Consider the following 25955-nt stretch of genomic DNA (forward strand, 5'->3'; position numbering starts at 1 on the left):
TCGACGATTCGATCTCGTCCTCCACGACGTCGGTCTCGTCTCGCGTGTGCGTGCGTGCGTTCGCAAATTTTTGGTGGGCGAGGGGCGTAGTACGACACTGCTTTTGGGAAGCCACTCGTGGGACGCAGTCCGCGTCTCCCTAGGGTTCGCGCCCGCACGCCGGGAACGCACCGCGTCGACTCGTCTGGAGCTGTAGCCGCGGTCGTGCGTTTCGTAGGTCTAATTATCCAGCTGTGGGAATGTTCTCATCGAATGCGAACGTCCTTTCTTTCTTTCTTTCTTTCTTTCTTTCTTTCTTTCTTTCTTCCTTTCTTTCTTTCTTTCTTTCTTTCTTTCTTTCTTTCTTTCTTTCTTCAATTGGGAAGGAGAGAGTGGCGTCAAGTCTGCGGCGACGTTTATCGACGTTCAGCACATGCTTGGCGCGTGAGTCGTCAATCGCGTGCGTCGGCTGAAATTAAAGGTCGCGTGCCGCAGATCAGACAGCCAATTTGCATGCGAGAACTGTCGTTATCCCCCTAGGAAATCACGTTGTCGCGATTTTCGAGGGACTGTACGTTACGGTGCTCTCGAAGAGCGTGGAAGGTCGCGACCACGGGGCGGGTCGGCCATTTTTGGCCACTGATCGTTCGGCGACTCTCCCGTTCAGTCACGAGAGAGAAATGACGGAGGAGGGGGCGGCCCCTCCTCCTGGTTGTTTATTCTGGTTGGCTGGGAGCCGCATAGCTTTGGCTGCACCGCGTAGAGTTGGCGAGGCGAAGGGCGTATATCCGATGGGAACAGAATCCTAAAAAAAAGTTAAGAAAGAAAGAAAGAAAGAAAGAAAGCACTGGTAAACGCCTCGCTCGACATCAGCTGGTGGCGCTCAAACATCCGCATCCCACGCATGACTACGATGGAACGAACACGACGGCGGGATCGACGACGACGGTACGAGAGTGAAACGACGACGACGATGGGCTGGCGAGCGCTGGAATGACGACGAAGGTATAGGATGACAGTGGGTTGACGCAAGCCCGAAATTATGACGGGAATGCGGCGATGCTATACGACCGCGACGACGTCACTACGGCGGTGTGACCGTGAACGCGGGACAACGACCTCATTAAAATCGAGCGTGACGACGACGGAACGATAACGGCGCTATGATTACGACGAGTGCGTGGTTGGGACGACGGCAGCAAGATGGCGATATAACGATGACGAAGGCATTGACGACGATATACTGTAGGAGTTGAGGAAGACTTTGGGATGAAAAACTTGGGAGGTTTATTTACATTATTTACAGTGAGAGTCAATTAACAGTCTTAAAGTCATTACGGGCCGGCAGCAACTCGGACGCTGCGGCCCGCGGCAAGAATCTCGAAAGAGAAGAATCAAGGAATGCTCTAGGAATGCTCTTCTGCTGCTCCCGGTCTGCGTCTGTTAAGCCATTCGGTGTCTCGAAGACACGTCACGTTCGGCCAATGGGAGAGCCCGCACAGGTGACGCCATTTTCGGCCAATAGGCGAGCCCGCTCGGGTGTCGCCATTTTCGGCCAATGGTAGGCGCCCGTGCGATGGTGTCACACCCGGTGGAGAGGGTCGCTGCTTGGTCCCCAATTGTCCGAGGGCTTACTTCTCCCTGCGGTCTTGCCTTGCTGACTTGCAATGCGCCGTCACAATAGGCGGTTGGGGCGACGCTGCCAGGTTTTCGCGGCGCATTACAGCCGGCTTGCTTCGGGACCCACTTTACCCGCAACAGTGCCGGGCTCTCGCTTCACTTTCGGGAAGAGTCAAGCAGTGAATTGCTCCACCGGCGGCACACGAAGTGGGGGCCGCCAACTTGTTTGCACGTGCCGCGCCTCGGGAATGTGGTATCCGTACTTCTGCGCGTCCCTAATTAGCTGTGGTGCGATTCGATGTGGTCTGGTGAACTCGAAGTCGGCTCAGCAAACGTTCCCGTATCTAACAATACACGTAATGATCGCGATGGCATCGCAACTACGGTATGGCAACGAATGCATGACGACGATGACAAGCGCAATGAACATGACATGACGACGACGGTAAGATTAGGATGGCGCGATTAACGTGACTGCGTGATCAGGGCGGCACGATGACTGTGGTATGATGGCGACGGCGGAATGATGCCGGTGTGAGGACAATGCTGTGACGACGACGGAGTGAATACGGCATGACTACGAAGGAATGATGGATCATAATGGAACGATGAACTGACGACGATGGTGGGCTCGTGTTTGGAGCTCATGTGGGGGTTGTATGAACGTCACCTGCCGCCATTTTGCGGCAGGTGATGTATACATCCGGTGCCAATGTGCACTCTGCCTGGTACCGGCCGATCGAGCAAGACAGCATCTTTGCGTATGCTCGCATCCACAAATACGCTCGCCGAGGTTCCGATCGACCCAGCAGCAGACGGCACCGGCCCCTCCAAAACCGGGAGAGTATAGGCAAAAGGAAGGGAGCTTCGCTTTTAAAAACAGCTTCGCCGTATAAAGAAACGCGAGCTACACTGACGAAAACGCGGTCAAAGCGCTGTATATACCGCCGCGAAATTCCAAGAAGCGCGCGTGCCCGGACGGGCCGAATCGGGATAACAGGATCTTACCGCTCTCCGTCCGGCGACACCGCCGTGCAATGCCCCTTCCCCGCATGGCTTTTCGCCCACGCGTCGTTCGGTGGGCGAACTAAATTGAAAGGAACGCCGGCGGGCTGCGTAACGATCGCGCTCCTGTTCGACGACGTGTTGCAACTCTTCCAACTCGAGCAATAAAAACAGCGCTAAACGACGGGACGAGTGAAGGGACACAGACAACGGCGCTGACTAACAACCAACCAGCCCAAATGCGTACTCTTTTACTCTCTTCCAACTCGGCTTTGCGCCCGTTTGGTGTCAAGTGAACCCCGGCGAAGTTGTTTCCGAGAAATCGAGCTCGGCGACGAGACTCCCGAAGACGCCGGCCGCGTTGTTGCCATGGCGACGGTTGAACGCCGCCTTGAAGTGTAACACTTCGCGCATGCTGTAAAGCGCGTGTCTTTGGAAATCGCAAGAGCCCAGGCCGCCGTCTTCTACTTGTGCAACATCGTAGCGTTGGCGGCTTTTGCGGAGTAGCGGCGGGCCGTTACTGTTCACCAAGCTTCCATCGTATCAGTTGGAAAGATCTTGGAAAGAGCTGGATTTAATCGTCCGAGCTGAACTCCCGGATTACGTTTTCTTTGCTGGCTGTTGCTTTACGCGCGCTTCTGTATAATCGAACCACACTGGCTGCTCACTGGCTATGGGGTTAATTACGTGGCTGATCACGAGGTCACACCGACTCGATTGCAGGCAGCGTTTAGATCAACAAATGAGTGTGTATGTATGTAGACAGATATATATTGCTTGGCTTCATTCTCTGTTGGCTTCAGATGGTTCTGAATAGCAAAAATCGGAAGCCTGGGTGCGTTTTACTTGTCCAAGATAGTATACAGACATGCGCCACTGCCAGTGTTGCCCATTGGCGGCACGTTTCCGTCAAATCGGCTTCACTTTTCGCTGGCGTATGTGGCGCTCAAAAATTGATGTTGCCTCCCCTGGCTTCGTTTCCATCTACATTTTGTTTAAAGTTCCGCGCTCTTTTATCGTCAATTCTTCGAGTGCACGTGAGCGTGAACGGGCTCTCGCAGTAAAGAATAGGACAACGATACCGCGTCCGGGACGTTATATACACGCTTACCCATGCACGAGTCTCTCTGCATGAACGCGCGCCCTCTTCGCATTAAAGGCGCCGCGTTGAGAGTCCTTTCTTTTTTTTCGGTGCCGTTGTCCTCACCTTGCGAGTGGGTTCCATGAACGACGGATCGTTGCTCTCCGACCGAATGTCATTATCTCGGGCAGATCGCCTTACCAGAGCGCCGCCCCCTTGGCTTTAACGAAGCGCCGCGCCTACGCTCTGTGAAAGGCTTGAAACGCGTGTTCTCTTTGTTGTTCGCCGCGCCGCGGGCCATGGATCTTTGGTGTGCGGCCAAGCAAGTTGGCGCCCGAGCGCGCGGTTGTAGTTTGCTCCCTTTTCGTCATCTCGCCGAGACTTTGACATCGGCTTCGTTTTGCATGAACTCGACGCGAGTCAGTCGAGTCGGAAGTCGAGTTTGCTCGGCTCGACCGCTTTCACATGCATCGTTGCCACGTGGGTCGGGCGAGTCGGCCCACCCTTTGTAGCAGGCGGGTTGACCGAACTCGCCTCGACGCTCGATAGCTCGCCCGGCCCGACACGCGAGCGTTTCGCACGAACCCAGTTTCGACTCGACAAGCGCACTCGACGCGACTTCGTCGGGTTCATGTTAACGTAGCTGTTTGCGTTGCCGCTGATGGAACTGTCGCATCTTGATTCCTGAAGAGTTTCGCGGGACCTCTTTCCCCTTCCGCATTTCGGTAACTTCTCTTTTCTATAATTTTTTTATTCCCCTTTCCCCAGCACATGGTAGCCAGCCGGCCTGAGAACTGGCTTACCTCCCCGTCTTTCCCTCTGTTTCTCCTCCTTCACGGGACCTATACGCGTTTTAGCATTCCATGGGAACTTGGTGCAGGTTGCAATATGTCGGTCCCTATGCATCTATGCGCGTGTCCTAGCCTAACTTCTTTCCCGCCAACTTGGGTGAGAGAGAGAGAGAGAGAAACAACGCTTCTGCCCGCCTTGGTCTGGCTAAGGCGTGCCCTTTGATTGGATAGGTGGGCTTCTACGAGCTCGGCTACTGTGTTGTGGACTCCCATTTGAAGTAATTTTGTCGTGGATGAATTTATGGGAATACCCAGGGCCTGCTTCGTGGCTTTCCTGATTATTGCGTCAAGTAGTAACTTGGGTGAGAGGTAGTCCTTGGTCAAATGGTTAAAGCACCGACTTGCTGTATAAGGGGAAGCGGGTTCAAAACCAACCGTCGGACCAACTTGGGTCGCTGGGTATGTAACTCTGGGTACGTGCTAGGTATGGACTATAGGTAGTCCATGGTCAAGTGGGTAGAGCACTGGGCTAATGGGAAGGGGGAACCGGATTCAAGACAACCGCTGGACCAGCTTGAGTTGAGTTGAGTTGTCGTAGGCTACTGGTGGGATTAGCCTTGCAGTTGCTGCAGGCAATTGCTCCACCGTAGCGACACTTAAAATAAATAAATCACATAATCAGACACAGACCTCACAATTACAAATGGTCACTCCTCAGTTCACCATGTGGAGGCCAAATCCGTGTCCTGTAGGTAATTTAACAGAAGGCGACAGACCTTCCTACACAACCGGTTCCCGCGAGGAAAAACAATGTCCTGAAGAGAACTGTGAGAAACTCCTCTCTTCTTGATGAACCCGAATAACACCCTCCTTTCCGCGTTATACACAGTACAGCACATTAGGTAATGTTCTGTGTCACCGCACACACCACACGTTGAACATAATGGTGATAACGCTGGTGATACCTATGATGGTGATACCTATGATACCTATGATGGTGATATATGTGCTTGAGTCACTGCGTATGTGCTGCTCTTCAAGAAATTTGATGCCAACTTGGGTCACTGGTTTTGTGCCGCCCTTTGTAATAATGCCGCTGGGTATTCATCGCTCTTTGCTGACCCTCTTTCATGTCAACTTGGGTCAGTGATTATATTATAGCGAAGCTGTCAGCCTCTAACTGGTCAGGACGTTTCGCGGGCTCGCTCTGTGCTCACCCCAAAACAGTACCGCCACCTATAGCGACCGCGGGCGCTCAAGACAGACCTCAAACGGCTGCTGGAAAGAGAGCTTTTGTCTTTGAGGTTCCGCGTTACAGAATGATGTTTTCTCGCGTATTCGAATTACAATCCGGAGCTATAATGTCTGCAGCTTGTGTGTAAGTCGCACGTTACGATTTCTTTGATGCAGTTTACTTCGAAAAAATTCATTTAGTTCAATGAGTCGCTTGGCGGAGGGCCTGTAAAACTGAGAATGTATGCTGCACCTCCGCACACTCGCGTGTGACGTACGTGTGCACACAACGTATATCTGTCCCCGATTCTCGATCATTTTTGTGTATACCCATCTCATAGCAACACTTCAAAATTATATCAAATGTCTCTGTCGCATCGTCATTGTACATAACCATTTTGTACACTGTATATATCAACATCATTTTATATAACCTGACAATTAGTTGCTGTGGAGGTCGCGGGATCGAATCCCGGCCACGGCGGCCTCATTTCGATGGGGGCGAAATGCGAAACCACCCGTGTACTTAGATTTAGGTGCACGTTAAAGAACCCCAGGTGGTCGAAATTTCCTGAGTCCTCCACTACGGCGTGCCTCATAATCAGAAAGTGGTTTTGGCTCGTAAAACCCCATAATTTAATTTTTAATTAGTTGCTGTGTAACCGTGTGTAGCGTGGATCTGTGTGGTTATGTCTTAGTGAGTGAGGGCTCGGACACTCCTTTGAAAACGTGCCGTATATACAGTGCTTCGTACTTTGTATATGCGATCGTCCCGGTGGAATTGCGTTGTGATCGTGACTCAGTGTTCGTATCGTCTCTTGTTGAATAAACTTTTTCTAAGCACCTTGATTCTTGAGCGCTCTGCCCGTTGCATCTGTCGCGCAGCGTGTGCTGCGACCGCGTTATCGACGTTATGGCAAACACCGTCCAGAAACAGTGCCGCCGCCTATCGGCCGCGGCCACTCACAGACAGACCTCGAACGGCAGCTGCAAAATTTGGACGTGCGGACTGACGCGCCACCATAGGCAGTGCGCATCTGCAGCTGGAGGCGTGTGGATTGGCATCAATCGGCGCAGCCCAATGGCAGATGGCGGGGGCCTTTTCGAGGAGCAGTAGCCTAGCAACGCGCCTAGCACACGCTTCAAAAAAGTTTTGCTACACTGGGTTGTAATGGTCCATTTTGTGTGACTGATAATCAGGGCGGTCAACGACAAAGGTAACTCGCACTGAGAGTTATATATATACGCACATACAGAGAGAGAGAGAGAGAGAGACAGATAGCGAAAGGGGAGGCTAGCCAACGCCGCCTAGATAGCACAAGGCCTGTTTACTCCGATCCATGACGTCACGATACCTGGCCCGAAATTTCTATTGACAAGGCTGGCGTGATGAAAGCGGTGACGTCAAAATCACTGTTGCCTACTCGGGAGCATCCTCATTAGATTCTATGGCAGACGGGCCAGGTAGCATGACGTCATGGATCGGAGTGAAAAGGCCTTGTGCTATCTAGATGGTGTTGGGCTAGCCCCTCCCTCGAAAAATAGTTGGCACGCCACTGACCCGCTTTTCTCGTGTCGAAACTAGTGACGTCACAGAAATGTGGCCAATGCTGCCACCTGTCGGCTTCGCCGTTTTGCAACACATGCCAAAAGTGGTGACACACGCACGGGCGTTTGCGTCGCGTAGAGTAAGTGCATGCCCCGTGTATGTACTCGCGGAAAGGCGCACCCGCACGCATACATGGCCTTCGAGACCGACGACGTTCTCGGCATTCCCGCGACATATGGGGCCGGGTCTCTCCCACTATTGAGGTGCGTGGCGAATTCGCGAACGCTTGAAGCGGCTTACAGCATCGACTCCGAAGAAGCGAGCGAGCGAGCGGGCGGGTGTTGTCGATTGCGCAATCGAAGCTCGCGTGCCGCACGCTTGGCTTACCCGCGGAACACCGTGCTCGCCTGTGTAGCTAGCTACACGGCGCGCTCATACCGACGCACACGCGCATTACACGAGGTTGCGTTGCGTACGCAACTGGATCTCTTGCGCAGAGAGAGAGAGAGAGAGAGAGAGAGAGAGAGAGAGGGAAAGGGGTAAGAAAAAGGAATACAGAAGGAAAACGCCAGGGGACAGTATTATAGCAGCCGCAGGAGTATAAGTAATCCGCGGCGAAGCCTGCATCAGCGGACGGAGGTTATAGCAGCCAGTGAGTGTATGGGCATGCCTGCGCGTATACTTGGCATATACCGGTGCAGAAACAGGTTTTCTCGTTGTCGTCGTCGTCGCCGTCTTGGTGAGTTTACGTTTTGGGATGCGGAAACGTTCGCGCGCGCTGCGATTGGCGCGGAGTCTCCTCCCGCGCGCGCATCTGTATGTAGGCGAAGCTGCGGGACCGCAGCCCCGCCGAAGGAGGCTAATATCGAAGGCCTGCGGCTTACATTTTGGCTTGAGTCGCGTCTTGCAAAGTCGAACGCGGGGATGGTTGCGGTGAGGTTTGTCTCGGCGGCGACGGTGGCGACACTGGTATAGGTGACGACGAGGACACCAGGGGTGTATATAGGTGAAGCTTTTTCCTTGTACTAGAATCGAAGCCAGTGACACGCGCCGTCTCGGCGAGGGAAAGAAAAAAAAAGAGCAAAAAAGCGTGGTGATCGTGGTGTGGGGGACCTGGGACCGTGGAGGGGGCGAAGTGGGAGGGGGAGAGGGGGTAGTCAGAGGAGTATAGTCGTTGCGTTCGCGTATGTGGGACGCTAGCTGCTACTACACTATCGCTTAAATTATGGGGTTTTACGTGCCAAAACCACTTCCTGATTATGAGGCACGCCGTAGTGGAGGACTCCGGAAATTTCGACCACCTGGGGTTCTTTAACGTGCACCTAAATCTAAGTACACGGGTGTTTTCGCATTTCGCCCCCATCGAAATGCGGCCGCCGTGGCCGGGATTCGATCCCGCGACCTCGTGCTCAGCAGCCTAACACCATAGCCACTGAGCAACCACGGCGGGTACTACACTATCGTTCCTTCTGGGTTCAAGTAAGCGGAACATTTTTTTGTGTTCTTTTACAAATGCCGTATTTGCACGAGTCTATGGCGCCCCAATTGTCACGCGCAGTTATTTTACCGCTCGAATATCTAAAAACAAAGACAAAAGTAACTTGGCGCCGATTCTATCGCGGACATCAATTAACGAAACCTGAGTTGACGCGTAACGTGTTGAAACGATCTTGCGAAACATACAAAAGCACACGGAGACGCCCACAACTGAATCTTAGCGGCTAGTCGCTGTCGAAATCCGACGACGCCCTCCCTTTCGCTGACTGCTGACCACAGAAAGTCGTCTTCAGTTCTATATCACGCATTACAAACGTTTTTTTTCTTTCTTTCTCTTTTTTTTTTTGCTGCCAGTTGTCGACGCATGTCTCGGGAACGCTATAATACACACGACTCTGCCCGGTTACCCTGTTCTTCTGCTAGAAGGATCACCTTGTGCTTGAGGGATGCGTCGTAATGAAAACGTCCTTTTTTTTTCCATCTTGCCACTGGGCTACGTACCTCCACAAAAGGCATTTGAGCAGAAGCGATAGGACATGCGTACAGTAAACTGGGAAATGGCGACCGCAAAACAAGGCGTAAATCAAACGTATCTTCGATGGCAGTGTGGCTAGCTACCTTGCAATGAGGCTCATTCTTTAGTGAGCGTTGTCAGTTTGAACGCTCTGTTTATTTAAAAAAAGACGTGCGGAATAGAATTGTGCATAGTCGGTATATTCGATGTAGTTGGTAGAACCTGCGTGAGTGGAACGATAGTATGTGATGTTCCATTTACCTTTAATGAAACTCAAGTCGAACGGTATTAAAAGTGCAGTCTGCTGTAGCTGTAGCGTGTGTACGCTGGGACTTCACGTCAAGCTGTGCGAATGATCATCACTCGCGCGCACTTCATAGTTCTTTACGTGACGCGTTTCCATTTTCAGAGAGGTTGAACTATTTGTCGTTGACCGCGAGTTCGTTACACGTAAATTAGACATTCTGGCTTACCGGCCTAAGTAACTAGTCTAACGTTTTGATCATTATCGAAACAGTATACGGATGATTCATCGTAATAATTCTACATTCGCGGTTTCAAAGGGTTCGTACTATCTACGGGAGGCCGACAATACCATCTTGAGCCATAAAATTCTATGACTTACCAATTCGTACTAAGGCCGCCACGTGCTTTCAAGGCGCACTCAATCGCATTTCACTGTTGCATTCCAAATATATTTCCATGGATTTGTATAGCGCTGATTATGAAGGTGAATTATACTTTAACAGAGAGGTGACCTATGCTACATATAGGTTACGTTGGTACAACTTTGAGACTAGATAGTTTTAGAAAAAGAAGAGGGGGGAAGGGGGATGTGATGAAGTTCTCCAGCATTTAAAACGAAAAAGGAAAAGGAACACGGCCTGGCGCCTTGCGATTCCACAAGCTGTTTCCTTGGTTCAGTTCATGCTCCACTCCTTACGCAACGTTTTTTTTTTACATGTAATCTGTTGCAGCTCTGCAGATCTTACGCCAGACGGCGCAGCTTTATGTCCTTGCCCCTAGATTTGCTGTATACTATATATATACGCACACACAGAGAAGTGGCTGGCCAGGGCAAACGAAAATTGCGAGCGTTCAAAGTCTCCGCGCGTTCTCCGCCCGGTTAAGCCGAGGAAAGGAATTCGTTCCACTTTTCCCGTCAGCGCTCGTAACAGGAAAGTCTGCGCGACGAGCATTTCTTCTTCTTTTTCGGTATTCGCTCGCGTGTTTCGCTTCCTCCCAACGTGAACTTTCCATCCGACTTACTCCCTTGCTGTCGTTAAGACCACCATTTCTTTCTTCCTTTCTTTCTTTCTTTCTTTCTTTCTTTCTTTCTTTCTTTCTTTCTTTCTTTCTTTCTTTCTTTCTTTCTTTCTCGAAAAGCAAAGCAGGAACAAGAAGATAAGAGGAAACGTCCGACGTTATACGCAAGGCATAGCGTTCTGGCGAGAGCCGCGTAAGCGCGCGCTTTTAAGTTCCAACTCGCGTGTCTGCGCGTTTGTGCACGCTTCGCGCACTCCGCGATAGCGAGCTATAGTCGACGCTATTTCTGGTGTTCGAGAGTTTGTTCACCGCTTGCTTGCATACGCGGGCGCTTTCTAAATCGGGCTCGTCTCGACTACGGCGAAAGTGGAGGATAGAGCTCGAGGAGTGCTTTCTCTTGTTCTTCGCACGGCTCACTTCGGTTGTCGTCTGCTGCGGTTGTCGTCTGCTGCGACGTCTGCACGCCGTGGTGTGGCAGCGCAGACGGCGACGGAAGGGTTTGCCTCCACATGCGCGAGAGGTTCACCACAGTGCGTTTCAGCAGGGCCCGCGTTGCGTATGCATCCGCCCAGCTACGAACGTGAACTTCCGTATGCCCCCTCCAATTGGATACGTTACAGTAAAGCAAGTTGGCAGTAACAACGTCTCCCTGTGCAGTCTTCTGCGGCTGCTGTACTGTACGTGTACGTGTACTGCACAAGCCAACGGGTAAAAATGATAACAGATATGCAGCAGAGGCGCGTCTCCGTTGCTAGGCGACGCGTGACTGGGTGGAGCACACCCAGCTGGAGCGGGCCCTTCTGGAACGTATACCGTAAAGAACCTTTCTCGCCACACACACGCGCACACGAGCCACCATTACACGATAAGTACAAGGATGTTCTTAAAAAGATCCATGCGCGCGTGTGTTGCCAGTGTTTGTCGTCCTTCTCGCGGTCTTCGCAGTATTTTCTCTCGGAAAGCGCGTGATGAGAAGTAATAAGTTGTTGACGTGTGAACGGGGGCCGGCGACCGACCTTTCAAAGAAGCAAGAGGTCGTCGGGTTTTTGGTTAGAGGTGGAGTGCGTAGTGAATAGGCGGCTTTCCAGATATTTCCGCAGCGCACGCTACGCAGTCGCTCACGCTTTCTCTGCGATGCCGCAGTGTCGAGTATACGACGCACGCGAACGCGAGGCGAACTGCGTCGTACATGCGTGCGTGTTTTGAATTGGAACTGCGTTGCCCCCCTTCCCCCCTCTCAAAAGAATGCATGCGAGTGGTCGGCGTGTTTTCTAAAATGTTAGCCGGCGTTTGTCGACTGACGCTGCTCGTAGAACATTTGTACTTGTGGGCGTTAAACTTGGCTTCTCTGCACTGAAAGAAATGCTGAAAAAGGGAGCTAGAAAGGACGGCTGCGGTTACAAGAGGAAGCGCGCAGATGCACAAGACTGCGGCGATGTTTTCATGACATGTGTGTCGTAACCGTAGTGCTCATGTTCGCATGCGCGTGGTCATGTTGTAGATCGTCAATGATTACTTGCTCTCTGGGGGTGTGGGTAGTTTCAACCGGTGAGCATTACTAAGTGAGTTTACCGCCGGAAAAAGTAATGAACGGGAAAGGCTTACAGCGTACGGACATGTTTACTCAATTTGTCGTCGTCTGCTACAGTAAAGGGAAATGGCGAAGAGTAGCGCGGCTATAGTGTCGAACTCGCACTTTTAGTTATAGCCTACTGGTAATAGAGAGGTTCTTAAAGTTGTCTTCCTTGTTTGCATTTTGCAGGAGCAGGGTTGGCTGGTCACGCCGCACGTCATTCGAGCTTCTCATCTTCGGGGTTGTTTCTTTCGCTGCTCCCACCTTGGGGTGTCGGCGTCTGTAGGTGAGTTCGTCTTTTCGCAATCAGTGTGGACAGATTTAGAAGTGGTATATACAAACAACTTGATGCGAAAGTGTAATGGGCCACCTACTGTAGCGTCGCCTTGGTTCCTGCACGTTAGTGGGCTGTAGAGACACGACAAGGATCATTTCCTGCAGCCGAGCCTCAATACGTGACAACAGACGATTTAAATCCGCTGTATTGGAATCTGATAGGAATGGTAATTGCTCTGGCTGAAGCTGCTAGTGTACTGAAATAATTAGTGAAATAAAGTGCCCGTGGTGGTCGCGGCGATTCTTCTGCTGCAGGCATGGCGCAATCCGATTGGTTACTCACGTTTCCTGGTTAAAAATATTGATTTCTCAATCGCTGTCGTATACGCTACCAGATCTCAAGTTTGGAGAGATCAGTCGCTTCATACGCCGTGATTGGTTTTTTTGGATTAGAGGGGCGCTGAATGTAAAAAATGGTTACGGCGACATTCTACTAAATTAGTACTGTTCTACAGTGCCAAGAAAAATCACGCTTACGATATAGAGGCCTGACAAGCCAGAAATGACGCCAACACGACAAACCGGTGGCGACCGCGCCTGGTGTAGTTCCCGTACCAGCTCAGGGTGACGTCATAGCCAGAATGGCATGGTCTTAGTTCGGGTGTTTTTATCCGTAAGGATGAATGTTGCAAACAAGCCACAAATTGAACTTAGCAGGTTTCAAGAACGTTTGTTGAGTTACAACGGCCCTAGTATAGGAAACAAAATATTTCGAAATATGTGACGTCGCAGACGTACCGGCGCTGGGGTTTCGGGGCGAAATTCAAGAAATGGAAATTTGACTTTCACCTTTGTCTTCTAATAACAAACTCATTACTGCGAGATTCGGGGAAAGCGAAGTTTTGCAGTAAGTAAAACCGCGTTATAACGAAGTTGAAGGGGGGGATCCGTAATTACTTCGTTATATTCATTATTGCGTGTACTGCGCTTCGAACCTCCGTGAGGATTTCGAGGGGAATTTCACTTTCTTCGTTATATCCATTTATCATTCTGCCCCGTTTCGTTACAGCGAGGTTTGACTGGTTCGCTGTCGGTCTAAGGTGTCTGCCTTTCCCTTTGGCACCCCGGGACCTCAAGCAAAAGAAAATGATTTAAAAAAAAAACAAAGAACTTCGTTATCTCATCGCGCCTTCGAGTTGTGTATCCCGATCCTGCGCGCGCGCGCGCGCCAAATTCACGCGCGTGGCCTGACTTCAAGATTGAAGTGAGCGACGACAACTTCGCGGAAATTCTGTGTGCTTGCTTTCTGCATGCGTTTATAGAGGTCGTTGACCCCGCTCGAAGACGCGCGGCGCGACCTCTTCGAGCGCGGAGTGTGCTGCATATAACACCGCCCTATGGTGTTGGGCTGCTGAGCACGAGGTCGCGGGATCGAATCCCGGCCACGGCGCGCGGCCGCATTTCGATGGGGGCGAAATGCGAAAACACCCGTGTGCTTAGATTTAGGTGCACGTTAAAGAACCCCAGGTGGTCAAAATTTCCGGAGTCCTCCACTATACGGCGTGCCTCATAATCAGAAAGTGGTTTTGGCACGTAAAACCCCAAATTATAACACCGCGAGCACTCACTCTGCGGGGTGAAAATGTCGCGGCGACATTTCTAGTACATCCCCGACGCTGGCGGCACCGTCGTGACGAGGTGGCGACATTCGAAGGTCGTCGCCCGCCCGCTCGCCGCCGTTTGCCAAGTCCGCTCGCGCGGCCGCACTCACGCCCACCCTCGCGGTGACCTTTCGAAGCTTTTGGGGCCGATTTGCGCCCGAGCGCCGCCCATCGCCGCAAGCCGCACCGCACGCGTGCGGTCGCGCGAAAGATTGCGCGTATCAAACACTCGTGCACTAATTTCGGTTTACAATGTGTAAGGTATACACCGTGCACAGAGTGTAAATGGTAGTTTGCGCACAAGTGCTGGATTCGTGCAATTTTTATCGCGCGACCGCACGCTTGCGGTGCGGCTTGCTAGTTGGTAAGGATTCATTATACAAAATAGAAGTGAGGCGTGCAGACAGGACACAAGAGTAGAGAAGTGGACAACACGTGGTTCGTGTGGACAAAGTGGTTCGTGTTGTCCACTTCTCCACTATTGTGTCCTGTCTGCACGCCTCACTTTTATTTTGCACTTGAGAAAGTACGCGCGCTAACGTGCAATATCGTTGATAACATAGTCGTATACTCGCGGGAATCAGTAACTAATACGATCACGCACACACACACACACACATAGAGAGAGAGAGAGAGAGACGTCAGTGGGAAAGGCAGGGAAGTTAAACGGAAGAGCTTCTGGTCTGCTATTTTGCACTGCAGGGGAAAGGGTAAGGCGAAATGAAAGACGGAAAGAGCAGCGGAGCGATGAAGTAAAGGCGCAAAAAAAAAAAAATAATAAGCCATTGCTGTGGCATCGCCACCACTAAAATGGCAGGTGGAATCTTGGCTTATCGTTATATTGATATTTCGCGAATAGACGTCGTGAACAGTGCCCTTTTTCTGCGATGCAAACAATTTATTGATGGGAATTTTCTGACGCGATGTTTTAGTGCATTTTTGAAGCATCCCTACGGGTATTTTTTTTTTATTGAACACAATGAAACAACATTTAGCATATTAAACAAAATGTTGGCGTTTCGCGGCTTCGGCGGTAGTGTTTTTTTTACATTTTAAGGTTGGCAAGCCTTCGCTCACTGTATGAAGCAGGTGGTCTCCCCACATGCGCGTTATTCGTTGTGCCGGAGGACAGTTGTGTGATCCAGCCGAGCCGTCGCCGGCAATAACCCCTGCAATTAATAACGGTCGCCGGAAGGGAAACCATGCCAAGCGCCTGTCATTAATAGCCCCGGTGGAAAAGATGGAAAGGATTGCAGAGAAGACAGCTTCTCGCGTTTCCGCTTCAAGTCACTCCTGCTGTGTGCATGCTTGCGGCACTTTTACGGTGCAGCGCCGTCGTAAAAAAAGATGTCCGTTTGCGTGCGTGCGTGCGTGCGTGCGTGCGTGCGTGTGTGTGTGTGTGTGTGTGTGTGTGTGTGTGTGTGTGTGTGTGTGTGTGTGTGTGTGTGTGTGTGTGTGTGTGTGTGTGTGTGTGTGTGTGTGTGTGTGTGTGTGTGTGTGTGTGTGTGTGTGTGTGTGTGTGTGTGTGTGTGTGTGTGTGTGTGTGTTTAGGGGGGAGGGTTAATGTGCCATGCGTGGAGCCTTTCTATGTGTGTGTGGGCGTGTTTGCGGGTCAGCAGGGGGGGGGGGACGTAGGCCAGGGAGAAAGGGAATTCAATGCGACGTGTGTGCGGTGGTCTGGGTGTTTTCGAAGCTCCGCTGGGTGAGTCGGAACACCGGGGCTATATATATGGCGACGATCAATTTCATTTTCTATTTTCTATACTCACTTCGTCATTGGCTCAAGCTCACGTTGTCGCCCTGCAGCCTCCTGTCGTTGGTGTCAGCCTCACGGCGCGACCAATGACAATTGAGCGAGAACAGGTGAATGAAATGCATCGTTATCAAGTGTGACTTCCTCTCGAACGAACGTATATGCACGCGTTCGCACCAGCTTAACTGAAATGAAGCAGCTTTCTTTGCTGTGAATCGTCGACTGGAGGGTCGTGCTTGCTTAACTCTTTGGTTCGAGCAGTTTGTCGTAAAGGCCTTAGTTTATGATCTGTACGTCTTCGCTCGACTCTGCCGTCTACTTTATGCGCACATATTGCTTTGAGTCCTTTTCACGATTATTCCAGGAGCGATCAGAAAAATAAGCAGAAGCACTTACGACTGCTTACGTATGGGAATGCGAAAGCATTGTAATCGCTTAGGTGAAATATTTTCGATTCATGTTTTCGACATGCATTATAGTTCTTTCTGTTCAATCCGCCTATGCGTTTTTGTATACCTTGGCCACAGGCTGGAAACATTCGGAACATTTTGCTGCAGAACGATGAATTTTAGTTTGTGCCTAATGGTAGGTCTGTCGGGACAATGTTGTCCTCTTTTGTGTTCCCTTGCTTCATCATCTGAGGCGTGCTTCCGTGGGCAACCGCGTTTCACAGCTACCGCTGAGGTAGACGCTTCGGATGTGCATCGAAGTAGACACAGCGCCGACGAAATCCGAAGAGGAAGTGACGTGCCGGAGGCAGCGAGGTGACGTGTGCAATGACGCACGCACTATAGGCGCACCTCGTCTCATACACTCCTGATTTGGCGTCGAGAGTGCATTGCGGTAGACACAGCACCGATGAAATTTGAAGAGCTCACTTGCTCTGCGGAGGCAGTGATGGAGGCAATAGACAGTTTTAGTATAGTGTACGCTATTCCATTGCGTACGCTAAAAAATAGCGGGTCGTCACTGCTCATGCGCTGAACGCTAAACGAAATAGCGGGTATAGCGGGCGTACGCAACGCAAACGAGTTAGCGTTAGCGTTTTTGCGGAGTTTGCGGGAAACATGGCGGCGATTCCGGCTGCCCGCTTCGAATTGAATTTGGCGTTGCATTTGTAAAATGCACTTCGTTCGTAGCAAATGACTGTGTAAACGGCTTTCGCTTAGTCTCAGGCCGCTTCGACGACAAAGTATTATGGATAACTTCGTGGTGTTTTCGAGATTGCTTCTCGTTTCGAACGAGTCGAAGCCTAACGAAAGAAACGTTCGAGATGTCAGCGCCACCTATCGCTACAGGCGCGAAATAGCCGCAACGACAGAATATGGCCTCAGAGATCGGAAGATATCGTCGGCCAACTAAAATTGTAGAAAACGTGCGCTGCTTAGCGTACGCTATTTTATAGCGTATAGCGTACGCTATATGCCGAAATTTCCCAAATTTTTTTTTTGAAGGCATTAATTTGCCTTGTTTACAGAAACCTGCCTGGCAAGTTTTACGTCAATCCGAATACTTTTGACGAGTTTTTACTCTTTGCGCCGTCGGCTATTTTTGGTCCCATCTTTCGGTCATGTCTCAAACAACGCCGGATTTTCGCGTAATGGGGCACATAATGCTTTCGCATTAAAAGTGTTTCCTCCCACGCGTATAAAGTCGGGTGTATGTAAGTACTGTATGGTAACTGATTAATCGTGATCTAAAATTGACGCCAATCTCACCTACATATACCATTGTGTCGACGTGAACGAGAAGAGGGTTAACCGAGGGGCCCGATTTTTATTAATCGTATCATGCGAAGCCTTTGTTCCTCTTTCTATTCCCCTTTCCCTCACCCCCAGTGTAGGGTAGCAAACGGGGTGTTCGTCTGGTTGACCTCCCTACCGTTCCTCTACTTGCTCTGTCTCTCTCATTAGAAGCCAACAAACAAAAACGCGAAGGACAGCATAGGGGCAATTACTTGTACTTACTAACCGAATTAAAGAAATGATAAAGTACCCCAAGGAGTGGATGGGGAAGCGGCGCCGCGGTAGCTCAATCGGTTAGTGCATCGCACGCGTAATTCGAAGACATGGGATCGTTCCCCACCTGCGGCAAGTTGTTCTTTACCCACTTTCATTGCCATTAATTTATTATTTCTTTAATTCAGTTAGTACAAGTAATTTCTCCTGTGTTGTCCTTGGTGTGCTTGTTTGTTGGCTTCTCAGGATAGGATTAATAAAGATCGGGCCCCTCGCTTAACCCCTCTTCTTTCATCTATACAATTGGGTATGTATCCTGGGGCCGCTGTGGGTGTGTGCCACTGCGGATGCACCTCGTAAGCCAACGGGTCATCAATTTAATCAGTGAACCTTTTTTTGACGTCAACTTCGGTAACTGGAAGTATCCCTACAACATAACACCTACACCGTGATGCTCGCGTTATGCAACTTTTCTTGCAAATGATGGTTGGCGTCGACGTCGTGCTTTTTCTTCGACTCTCAGAATGCGCGTTCTTGCCAAATATGACCATCAACATCGCGTTTATGCTCTCTAAGGGCTTTTCATAGAAGATATTGAGCTAAAAGACTTTCGCTGCTACCGAAGGGGTTTCTCGAAGAGTGTTCTGATTTTTTTCGTTAATCGTACAATTACGAAGTATTTGTCAGAAGACTACAAATATTGCCATAGTCAATGCAGCGGTTATGAGCGATAACATGTAGACTTGCGCGTGCGTTAAATTGGCTCCAATGGCAACGCTGAGATGGTAAAAGTGTCCGCATTGTCGGTAGGATTGAACCCCTGACTCAAGACACAGCAGCACGATTTTCAAACGGTACAAATAACGAGGGTCTTGAATCCGGCAACATTGATGCCTTCAGGTACCATGTGTGGGCTTGTTGACTAGTTGACTTCACCCTAAAAGATCACGTAATCGTGACGCCTGCGGCTGAAGGGGTGTTCCACATCCGCCGCCAAGGTTTGTGAGTTGTGGCGCTGGCTAACGCTCTTATTGTCCTTGGCGTCTTTGTTTGCTGGCTTCTGATGACATGATTGTGTCGACATCAACGACGGGAAATACCCTAAAAATATGAGCTTATAGGATACCGCGAGTCGACATGAAAATCTAGAGTGTAGCATCATTATGGTAACCCACCAGGCGACATTAACCCGTCACCTCTGAGTCCAGGCGTGGCCTCCGAAATCGCATCGAAGGTGTGGTCTCGGAGGCTACGGTTTAGGCCTAGAAAATGCGGTTTCTCCCGACGTGAAACACGAGGAAGCGGTTACTTAGGCCACGCACACGGAGATGCTGCCCTCGGAATGTAACCCGCCTGGCACTGTAACAAAAAGCATTTTCTTTCACGTTTTCCAGTCGGCATGCATTAAGAACCGACCTGATCGGCGATCATATTCCTGAGCGGTCTCCAACAGGTCTTGCTATAGGATCTATGCAGGTTTCTGTGTCATGTGTATACCCAGCTTTCTTTGATTGAACAAAGCATCACAACACGTGCCTTCCCGCCCCACCGCGATTCATGTTTTTTTTTTCGTTCACTTCTTCTGTCATTCACGCAGGTATGTCGGTGCGCGATGTCACCGTAGCGTACCGGTGTCCTCTTGCAGTTCAAGCGTGCGTGCCGGTTTTCTTTTCTCCTTTTCTTTTTGTTTTTCTTTGATCGGGATATTGCGAATCGCATGATTCACGAGTATCGTTTGTCGTAATGACTTCGCGCGTAGCAGGTGTTCCCGTTCCAGTCCGGCCGCGCGCCCCCGTCGACTTTTTTTTTTTTTTTTTTTTTTTCGTCGGGAGAGTGCGGAGTCGTGAAGACAAATAGGCGCCGTTCTTCTGGAACGATCTCCGCGATACAGAAATGGTGGTTTCGCAAGCGTGCGCAAACCTATACCTGCTTGTTAAAAAGGAACCTGTTTCCGAGTCTTCAACAGGGATTCGTTGGTGGACGCGTTGTTTCTTTAAACCATGGGCAGGAAAGACAAAACGGAGGGAGGCAGAGCAAAAGAGAAGTGCAGTCTCGGAAAGGCGGGAAAAACCGAGGCGTCTGCCGAGGCCCGTCACGTGCGCGTGAGTGTCTGCCAATCGCCTCTCTCTCTCTCTCTCTCTCTCTCTCCCCTGTGCGTGTGGGGGTCGTGCCGATTCAACTAAGGCCTCGTCTGTCTCTCTTATCTCAATTTATCAGCTCCACTTTAAGACGGACCGCGGAGGTTGGAGAAGGCGGCACGCGAAGGTGACCCGTACTCTCGTCTTCAGTTTTGCGATTTGACCGCAATGGTGCGCTTTGAGAAAACGCGTTCGGCGGGGGGACTCCGCCTCGCCAGTTGCGCGCAGTGCGGCGAAAGGCTACGCGTCCCGTGAGCCAATAACCGGGCGAACGATAACTCGCTTTGTGCGCGTCTCCGGGGAAAGACGAAACCTTGGAGCTCCCCGCTAATCCGCCCAGTGCAATCTCTCCATTGAGACGGGGTGCCGTGTATAACAGGGTGATTAGCGGCGGTCAACGGAATATGTTTTTGTTTTTTAACAATTGTTTCGTTGTCTGACGGCAACGATTGCTTTTTGCGGCGTTGCACGGAACTTCCGGTTGACCAACTGCGCGTGTGCGTACCCGGTGCCCGCGCAGCGCAGTGGAGACCAGTGTACAGGTGACACAATCCCTTATGTTTGGGGCTGCGGGGACACGCGCGGCCCTATAGAATGTTCAGTCTGATCTAGTTACACCTTACTGGCTTACGGGCAAGCTGAATTTACTTTAAAAGTTCATGGCTGTATTTCACGTGGAAAACAAGTCAGTGCAACCTCGCCGATCATGTAGCGTACGCTCTCACACCTGCCTACGTGCTTTCTCCTGACATCTCTGACGTATTTTGTTAGCAAGGAAGGCTTGCGTAAAGTTATGTGATATTGATAGACGGTTGATTATGCTACGCGCTGTGGGAAAACTTGGGTGATGAAGAGAGTCGGGTGGAAACGTAACGAACAAATTACGAAGTTAGCGGTAACCAGCTAGCAAGATTGCGAAAATTAGAGCCTCTTGAAAGCAGGCGCTTAAATCACGGATCCTTTCGTTTGTAAGGAGCGCCTGTCATTTGCCCGTTGCACTGTACGATACTGAAGAAACTGTACGGCGAATATCATGGGTATTTAGAGCTTTGTAAACAAAGGGAAGGCGAGTCGTCGTTGCGTATAAAAAACACACAGCTGGCTGAGAACTTTAGCAGGAGGCGCGCGCTCCTTCTCCCGTTATCAGCGACGTAAAACAACAATATCCGGCAGGCAACGTTCGAGAGAACTCGCACTTTACCGCATTTTTTCCTTCCCAAACCAAGAATCTCTATCTCTCGCTGGAGAGGGCGGCCGGCACATTTACCTGCACCAAAACCGCCCACAGCGTCGCCGCGTCCCCCTGCCGTCGCGCCCTGAAAGTTCGTCTGGTTACGTCACGTGAAGGCGAAAGTGTTGCCGCTAGTGATTAATCGCGTCGCGGCTGCCTGGCCCGGGCGCGCCGGCGAGGTGAAAGGGGGGGAGTACCGTCGAGGGCGGCAAGTTTAGCGTCGTATACACAGTGCTTTGTTTTCTTTTGTCGTCGGGTGATTATTGCAATAACCCCGCCGCGCGTTGCCGCAGGTCGGTTGTGGGAGGGGGGGGGGGGCGAAAAAGAAGCGCCGCGTGAGCCGCGTGCCCTTGTCGTGTCGTTAATGCGCCGGTCCTTCTTCTGCTGCTCGGTTCGTTCGGCCGGGTTCGTGAAACTCGGCGCCATTATTATGCGCGCGCGCGCGGATCGAGTGTAATGGGCGCGGCACGCGAGTGCGTCGTTTTCGGGGCGGCGGCTGGCTGGCTGGCTGGCTGACTCTGGCTGTGGCTGTGGCTGTAGTATAGACAGACGGCGGCTCGCCGCCGTGTGTGTGTGTGTGTGTGTCTGTTGACTCGCTGCATCGTTCAGAAACAAGCGCGCCAAGAACGCGCGCGCGCGCCGCTTTAGAGGGGTCAAGGTCCTCCGCGTAATCTCGTTTGCCCTGTCGGTCTCTCCGTCTCGTGGCGGCGGCGGTTCGCGCTAGCAGCGTTGGCGGGAAAGAGCGATGGGCTTCTCTCCTTCGGCGCATCTCTCCAGCTGCCGTTGTTGCGACTAGCTCCAGACGCTTCTTGGCTTTTGTTGTGGGGAAGAAAGAGAATCTTCGGTACGGTGAAAGAATCGGCTGTAAATGACTAATATTGGATTGTAGAACTTTATTCGACCAACAGATGTAGGGAAGGCTTTAAGCCTTCTCACCTAGACGACGGCCAGGAGTCCTTGGACCCTAGCGGCGGTTTCGGCCAGTCGGACGATCTTCAGTTGAATCTCCGGATCGGAGCTGCAGTAATAAGGTCTGAGTAATAAGGTAATGAATATTCCGTACGAAGGGATCGAAGTGTCTGTGCTGTAAGAGAGAGAGAGAGAGAGAGAGAGAGAGAGAGAGAGGGAAAGGCAAGGGAAGACAGGGAGGTTAACCAGAGATTATCCCCGGTTGGCTACCCTGTACTGGGGGAGGGGCAAGGGGATGCAATAGGTGAGAAAGAAAGAAAGAAAGAAGGAAGAAGAAGAGCGAACAGAGTGGTACTGTTGATCTCTCGGACATCATGGGCCCGATCGAATTCACAAAGCTTTTCGTTCGTTGACGCTGAGCGCTATTGGGCCGCCCTTCGCGAATGATCTGCCCATCATCAGGATTGGCGGACATTTCTTTTTTTTTTTCTTACGAACGCGTGTTGACGGGCTAGTAGTTGGTTCGACAAACTAAGGCCGACAACGCAGGGAAGACGAGGACATCAGAAACGTAAAACACGCCACGAGACCAAACACAAAGCAGACGCTCGTGGCTGGCGTGTGTTTTACGTTTGTTGTGACCTCGTTTTCCCTGCAGTGTTTCTGCCTTAGTAAGTCTTACGAACAATTCTCGTGTAAGAGGTTCTTCTGAATAGTGGACATGCACCCGTGTTCACGAAAGCTCTTTTCTTTTCGTTCGTAAGAGCTGTTTTCATTGGCCAGCCGCTTTAGACAATGCACTCGAGTCTGTGCTTAACGAACACCGGCATAAGGAATTAGCGGACACAACAAAGTTATTTGAGAATTTCTTTTTTTGTGTGTATGTGTGCTAGGCTTTGTTTCATATTTCATTCGACGTTCTGCTGGGGACGTATTCTCGTACGATCACTTTTGTCGCTATAGTCGCCATTACGTGACGCAGTGCTCAAACAGCCAATCAGCTCATCCCGTGTCGCTCAACCAGTCAAAACCATCAGAAGCGATCGTCAGACAATACGTCCCCTGCTCTAGCGGTAAGCGGAAATAGCAGAGCCCCACGTTGGTATCGCTTACACCCGTGCAAATTTTTGGTTCCATGCAGGAAAATCAGAATACGCGAGCTATAGCATAAAAAATGGTAATCTCAGAATGCGCTGACTGAATGGACGCTTTGTGGAAGTAATGCACGATTGGCGAGCCCTTCTCTACCCTTTTCTAGAACACGCTGCCGGCCCTCGTTATTTGATTGGACGGCACGAGCACTATGACCTTCGCTGCGTTGCAAAGAGTTCTTAAGACGTCGCGTATATGCATAGTTCCTGAATCTACATCTCCTATAGACGGGGCACACCGGTCCTGCTTTTATTTGTGTACATTTAGGTCCATTGTTAAGTGAAACGTGTAGGCAGCCCGGGTCACATCGTACAGAGCCTGCCGGCGCCTGCGGAAGTTCTGTGCATGAAACTTTATGGGTACGCAGATATGCCAGAGACCAGTCAGCGCCATCGTTTCACATGTCATTTGCGGCGAAGCAGGACGTTCTCAGATTTGCCGCTGGGGGAAATTTGCATATGCTCTGCTAACGTGTGTCATTGTCCGTGCCTTCTTCTCTCTCTGCCCCTTGCGCTCTCTTTCTCTCATCCCCCTGCTCCTTCCCCCCTGCAGAGAGAGTAGTCAACCGGAACTACCTCTGGTTCCCCCTGCCTTTCTATGCATCATTTCGCTCCCTGTACAATAACTGGTCTCCTAATTCACTGCATGCACTGTTTGTTAGTTTTGCTATCACGCATTGTTTCGTCGATAAGAAGCCCCCAACCCGCCGTGGTTGCTCAGTGGCTATGGTGTTGGGCTGCTGAGCACGAGGTCGCGGGATCGAATCCCGGCCACGGCGGCCGCATTTCGATGGGGGCGAAATGCGAAAACACCCGTGTGCTTAGATTTAGGTGCGCGTTAAAGAACCCCAGGTGGTCGACATTTCCGGAGTCCTCCACTACGGCGTGCCTCATAATCAGAAAGTGGTTTTGGCACGTAAAACCCCATAATTTAGATAAGAAGCCCCCAAGTGGCACTTCTGCGATACACCGCCGCCCCGCTTTCTGAAAGATCGATGTGCAGTAATGCAGGCCTTTCTTTCGAAATGCCGGAAACGATACGGGTGGTGACGTGATTGAAGAGACGGGTTGGCGGAGGACACAGCTGCCACGGAGAGAGAGAGAGAGAGAGAGAGAGAGAGAGCAAACAACGCCGTGGGGAGGGAAAGAAATGAAGACAAAGAAAGAAAGTATCCGGGCGAATAGCCGGATTTTCTCCCTAATGGAGCGAACCATCTAGACTTCGCAGACAGACATGACTGCATGAGACGAGAGTTACGACTTTTTTTAAACGTCCTCTTGCGAGCCAGACGGCCATCACAATTGGCAGCCTTGCCGTCTCGGCACTTTCACCGGCCGCCACCATCAAGAGGCAGACAGGGAAGAAGGCCTTCGACTTTTCTTTCTTTCTTTCTTTCTTTCTTTCTTTCTTTCTTTCTTTCTTTCTTTCTTTCTTTCTTTCTTTCTTTCTTTCTTTCTTTCTTTCTTTCTTTCTTTCTTTCTTTCTTTTGTCTGCTTCCTTATGTGTATATGCCCGGCTCTTTGTTGCAGCGCCCAAACTTTCGTTTTTTTTTTCTCTCACCCTCATCTAGCTCTACATGCAGCTCTTTCTATTGTGAGCTGTAGCGACGACGTTCCACTTGATCGTTTCGTTTCGTATCCGCGAGCCCGCAGAGACGAAAGGGTTGCACAGACGCTCCTTTTGTTTATTCATTTGTCTTTTTCGTCATTCTTCGTTCATGACATACGAGTATAGCTGGCTCCACTCGTGCTACTTCCGCCGACTACCATATGTTTTAGTTTCCGTATTTGCCTATAGGGGGGGGGGGTCTCCGTTACAGCTGGTGACAGTCGCATATGGAGCGACTCGGAGATTACATCCTGATAATCACAAAGAAGGCTGGTATTAGTCGTCATCTATGAGAGTCTGTTTTTTCTTTTTTCTATTCGATAGGAAAAAGGAAGTAGGCGACTACCTCACACGCGTCCTAGGCGTCGATAATAGTGTTGAAAGTGGCGTTCGGCTTGCGGTGTTACGAACTTTCACCGCTGCACCACTATTACGACTTTGTGGTCCCGTAGCGCTCGTCACCCGTTTCGTGACAGAGCGTTGGTAGCGAAGACTCCGAGCCAGGCGTCGATGAGAATAACGAAAGGGATTTTATACATTATATACAGGTCATTGTACAGGACAAGATCGGATCGGCACTGGGGCCGAGAGCTCACACAAACGCGACTGTTCCCGCACGACGGCGTCCGGCGAAAACGCGTGACACATCTCACCCCAGTCGGGAGCGACACTCTCTCCCGGTGGGTCGGCGGATCCCTTTTTTCGAGGCGGCCTCCTCGCCGCTTTATAATCCCCGAGAACCATTGTCACTCAAACGGCCCAATACAAAGTCAGCACACGACGGTCGTCCGAGGAGTCCAACCAGCGACCGCGCTGGCCACCCGGTTCAAAGTTCGCGCGCGCGGAGACCTCCAGGCAAAGGGAGGTGCGGCGCCGGGCTGTCTGGCACACGCTCACACGTCCAAACATGCGGCTCGCCGAGGCTTCTCCTGCAGGACCCCGCTGCCTGACGGCTCAGCATCTTGACTTGTGAAGGGAGAATTAGGGCGCTCGCAGGATAGATTCTGCATCTTGCAGATTCGGAATCCGGGCTTGTGGTGATGGCACAACAGCATCCCCGCCCTCAGATAAGGCGCCGGGAAGACGAGCTGCCTCCACGTGGCTCGGATGCCAGGCGCGTACGTTCGTCAGGCTCGTCCAAGTTCACGTCCAGTGTCGGGA

General features: G+C 51.1%; 1 protein-coding gene across 5 annotated transcripts in view; it reads left to right on the plus strand.

Moving 5' to 3' along the window:
* Nucleotides 1-25955, plus strand: part of LOC135920537 (solute carrier organic anion transporter family member 74D-like) — a 225658-nt gene that overhangs the window by 91871 nt on the left and 107832 nt on the right. For all 5 annotated transcript variants that reach the window (XM_065454841.2, XM_065454843.2, XM_065454844.2 and 2 more), the window contains exon 2: nucleotides 12298-12394. The gene's annotated coding sequence lies outside the window, so the exon portion shown is untranslated. The remainder of the gene's footprint in view (nucleotides 1-12297; nucleotides 12395-25955) is intronic.

The sequence above is a fragment of the Dermacentor albipictus genome, chromosome 5 (assembly GCF_038994185.2).
Source record: "Dermacentor albipictus isolate Rhodes 1998 colony chromosome 5, USDA_Dalb.pri_finalv2, whole genome shotgun sequence".
Taxonomy (NCBI): Eukaryota; Metazoa; Arthropoda; class Arachnida; order Ixodida; family Ixodidae; genus Dermacentor; species Dermacentor albipictus.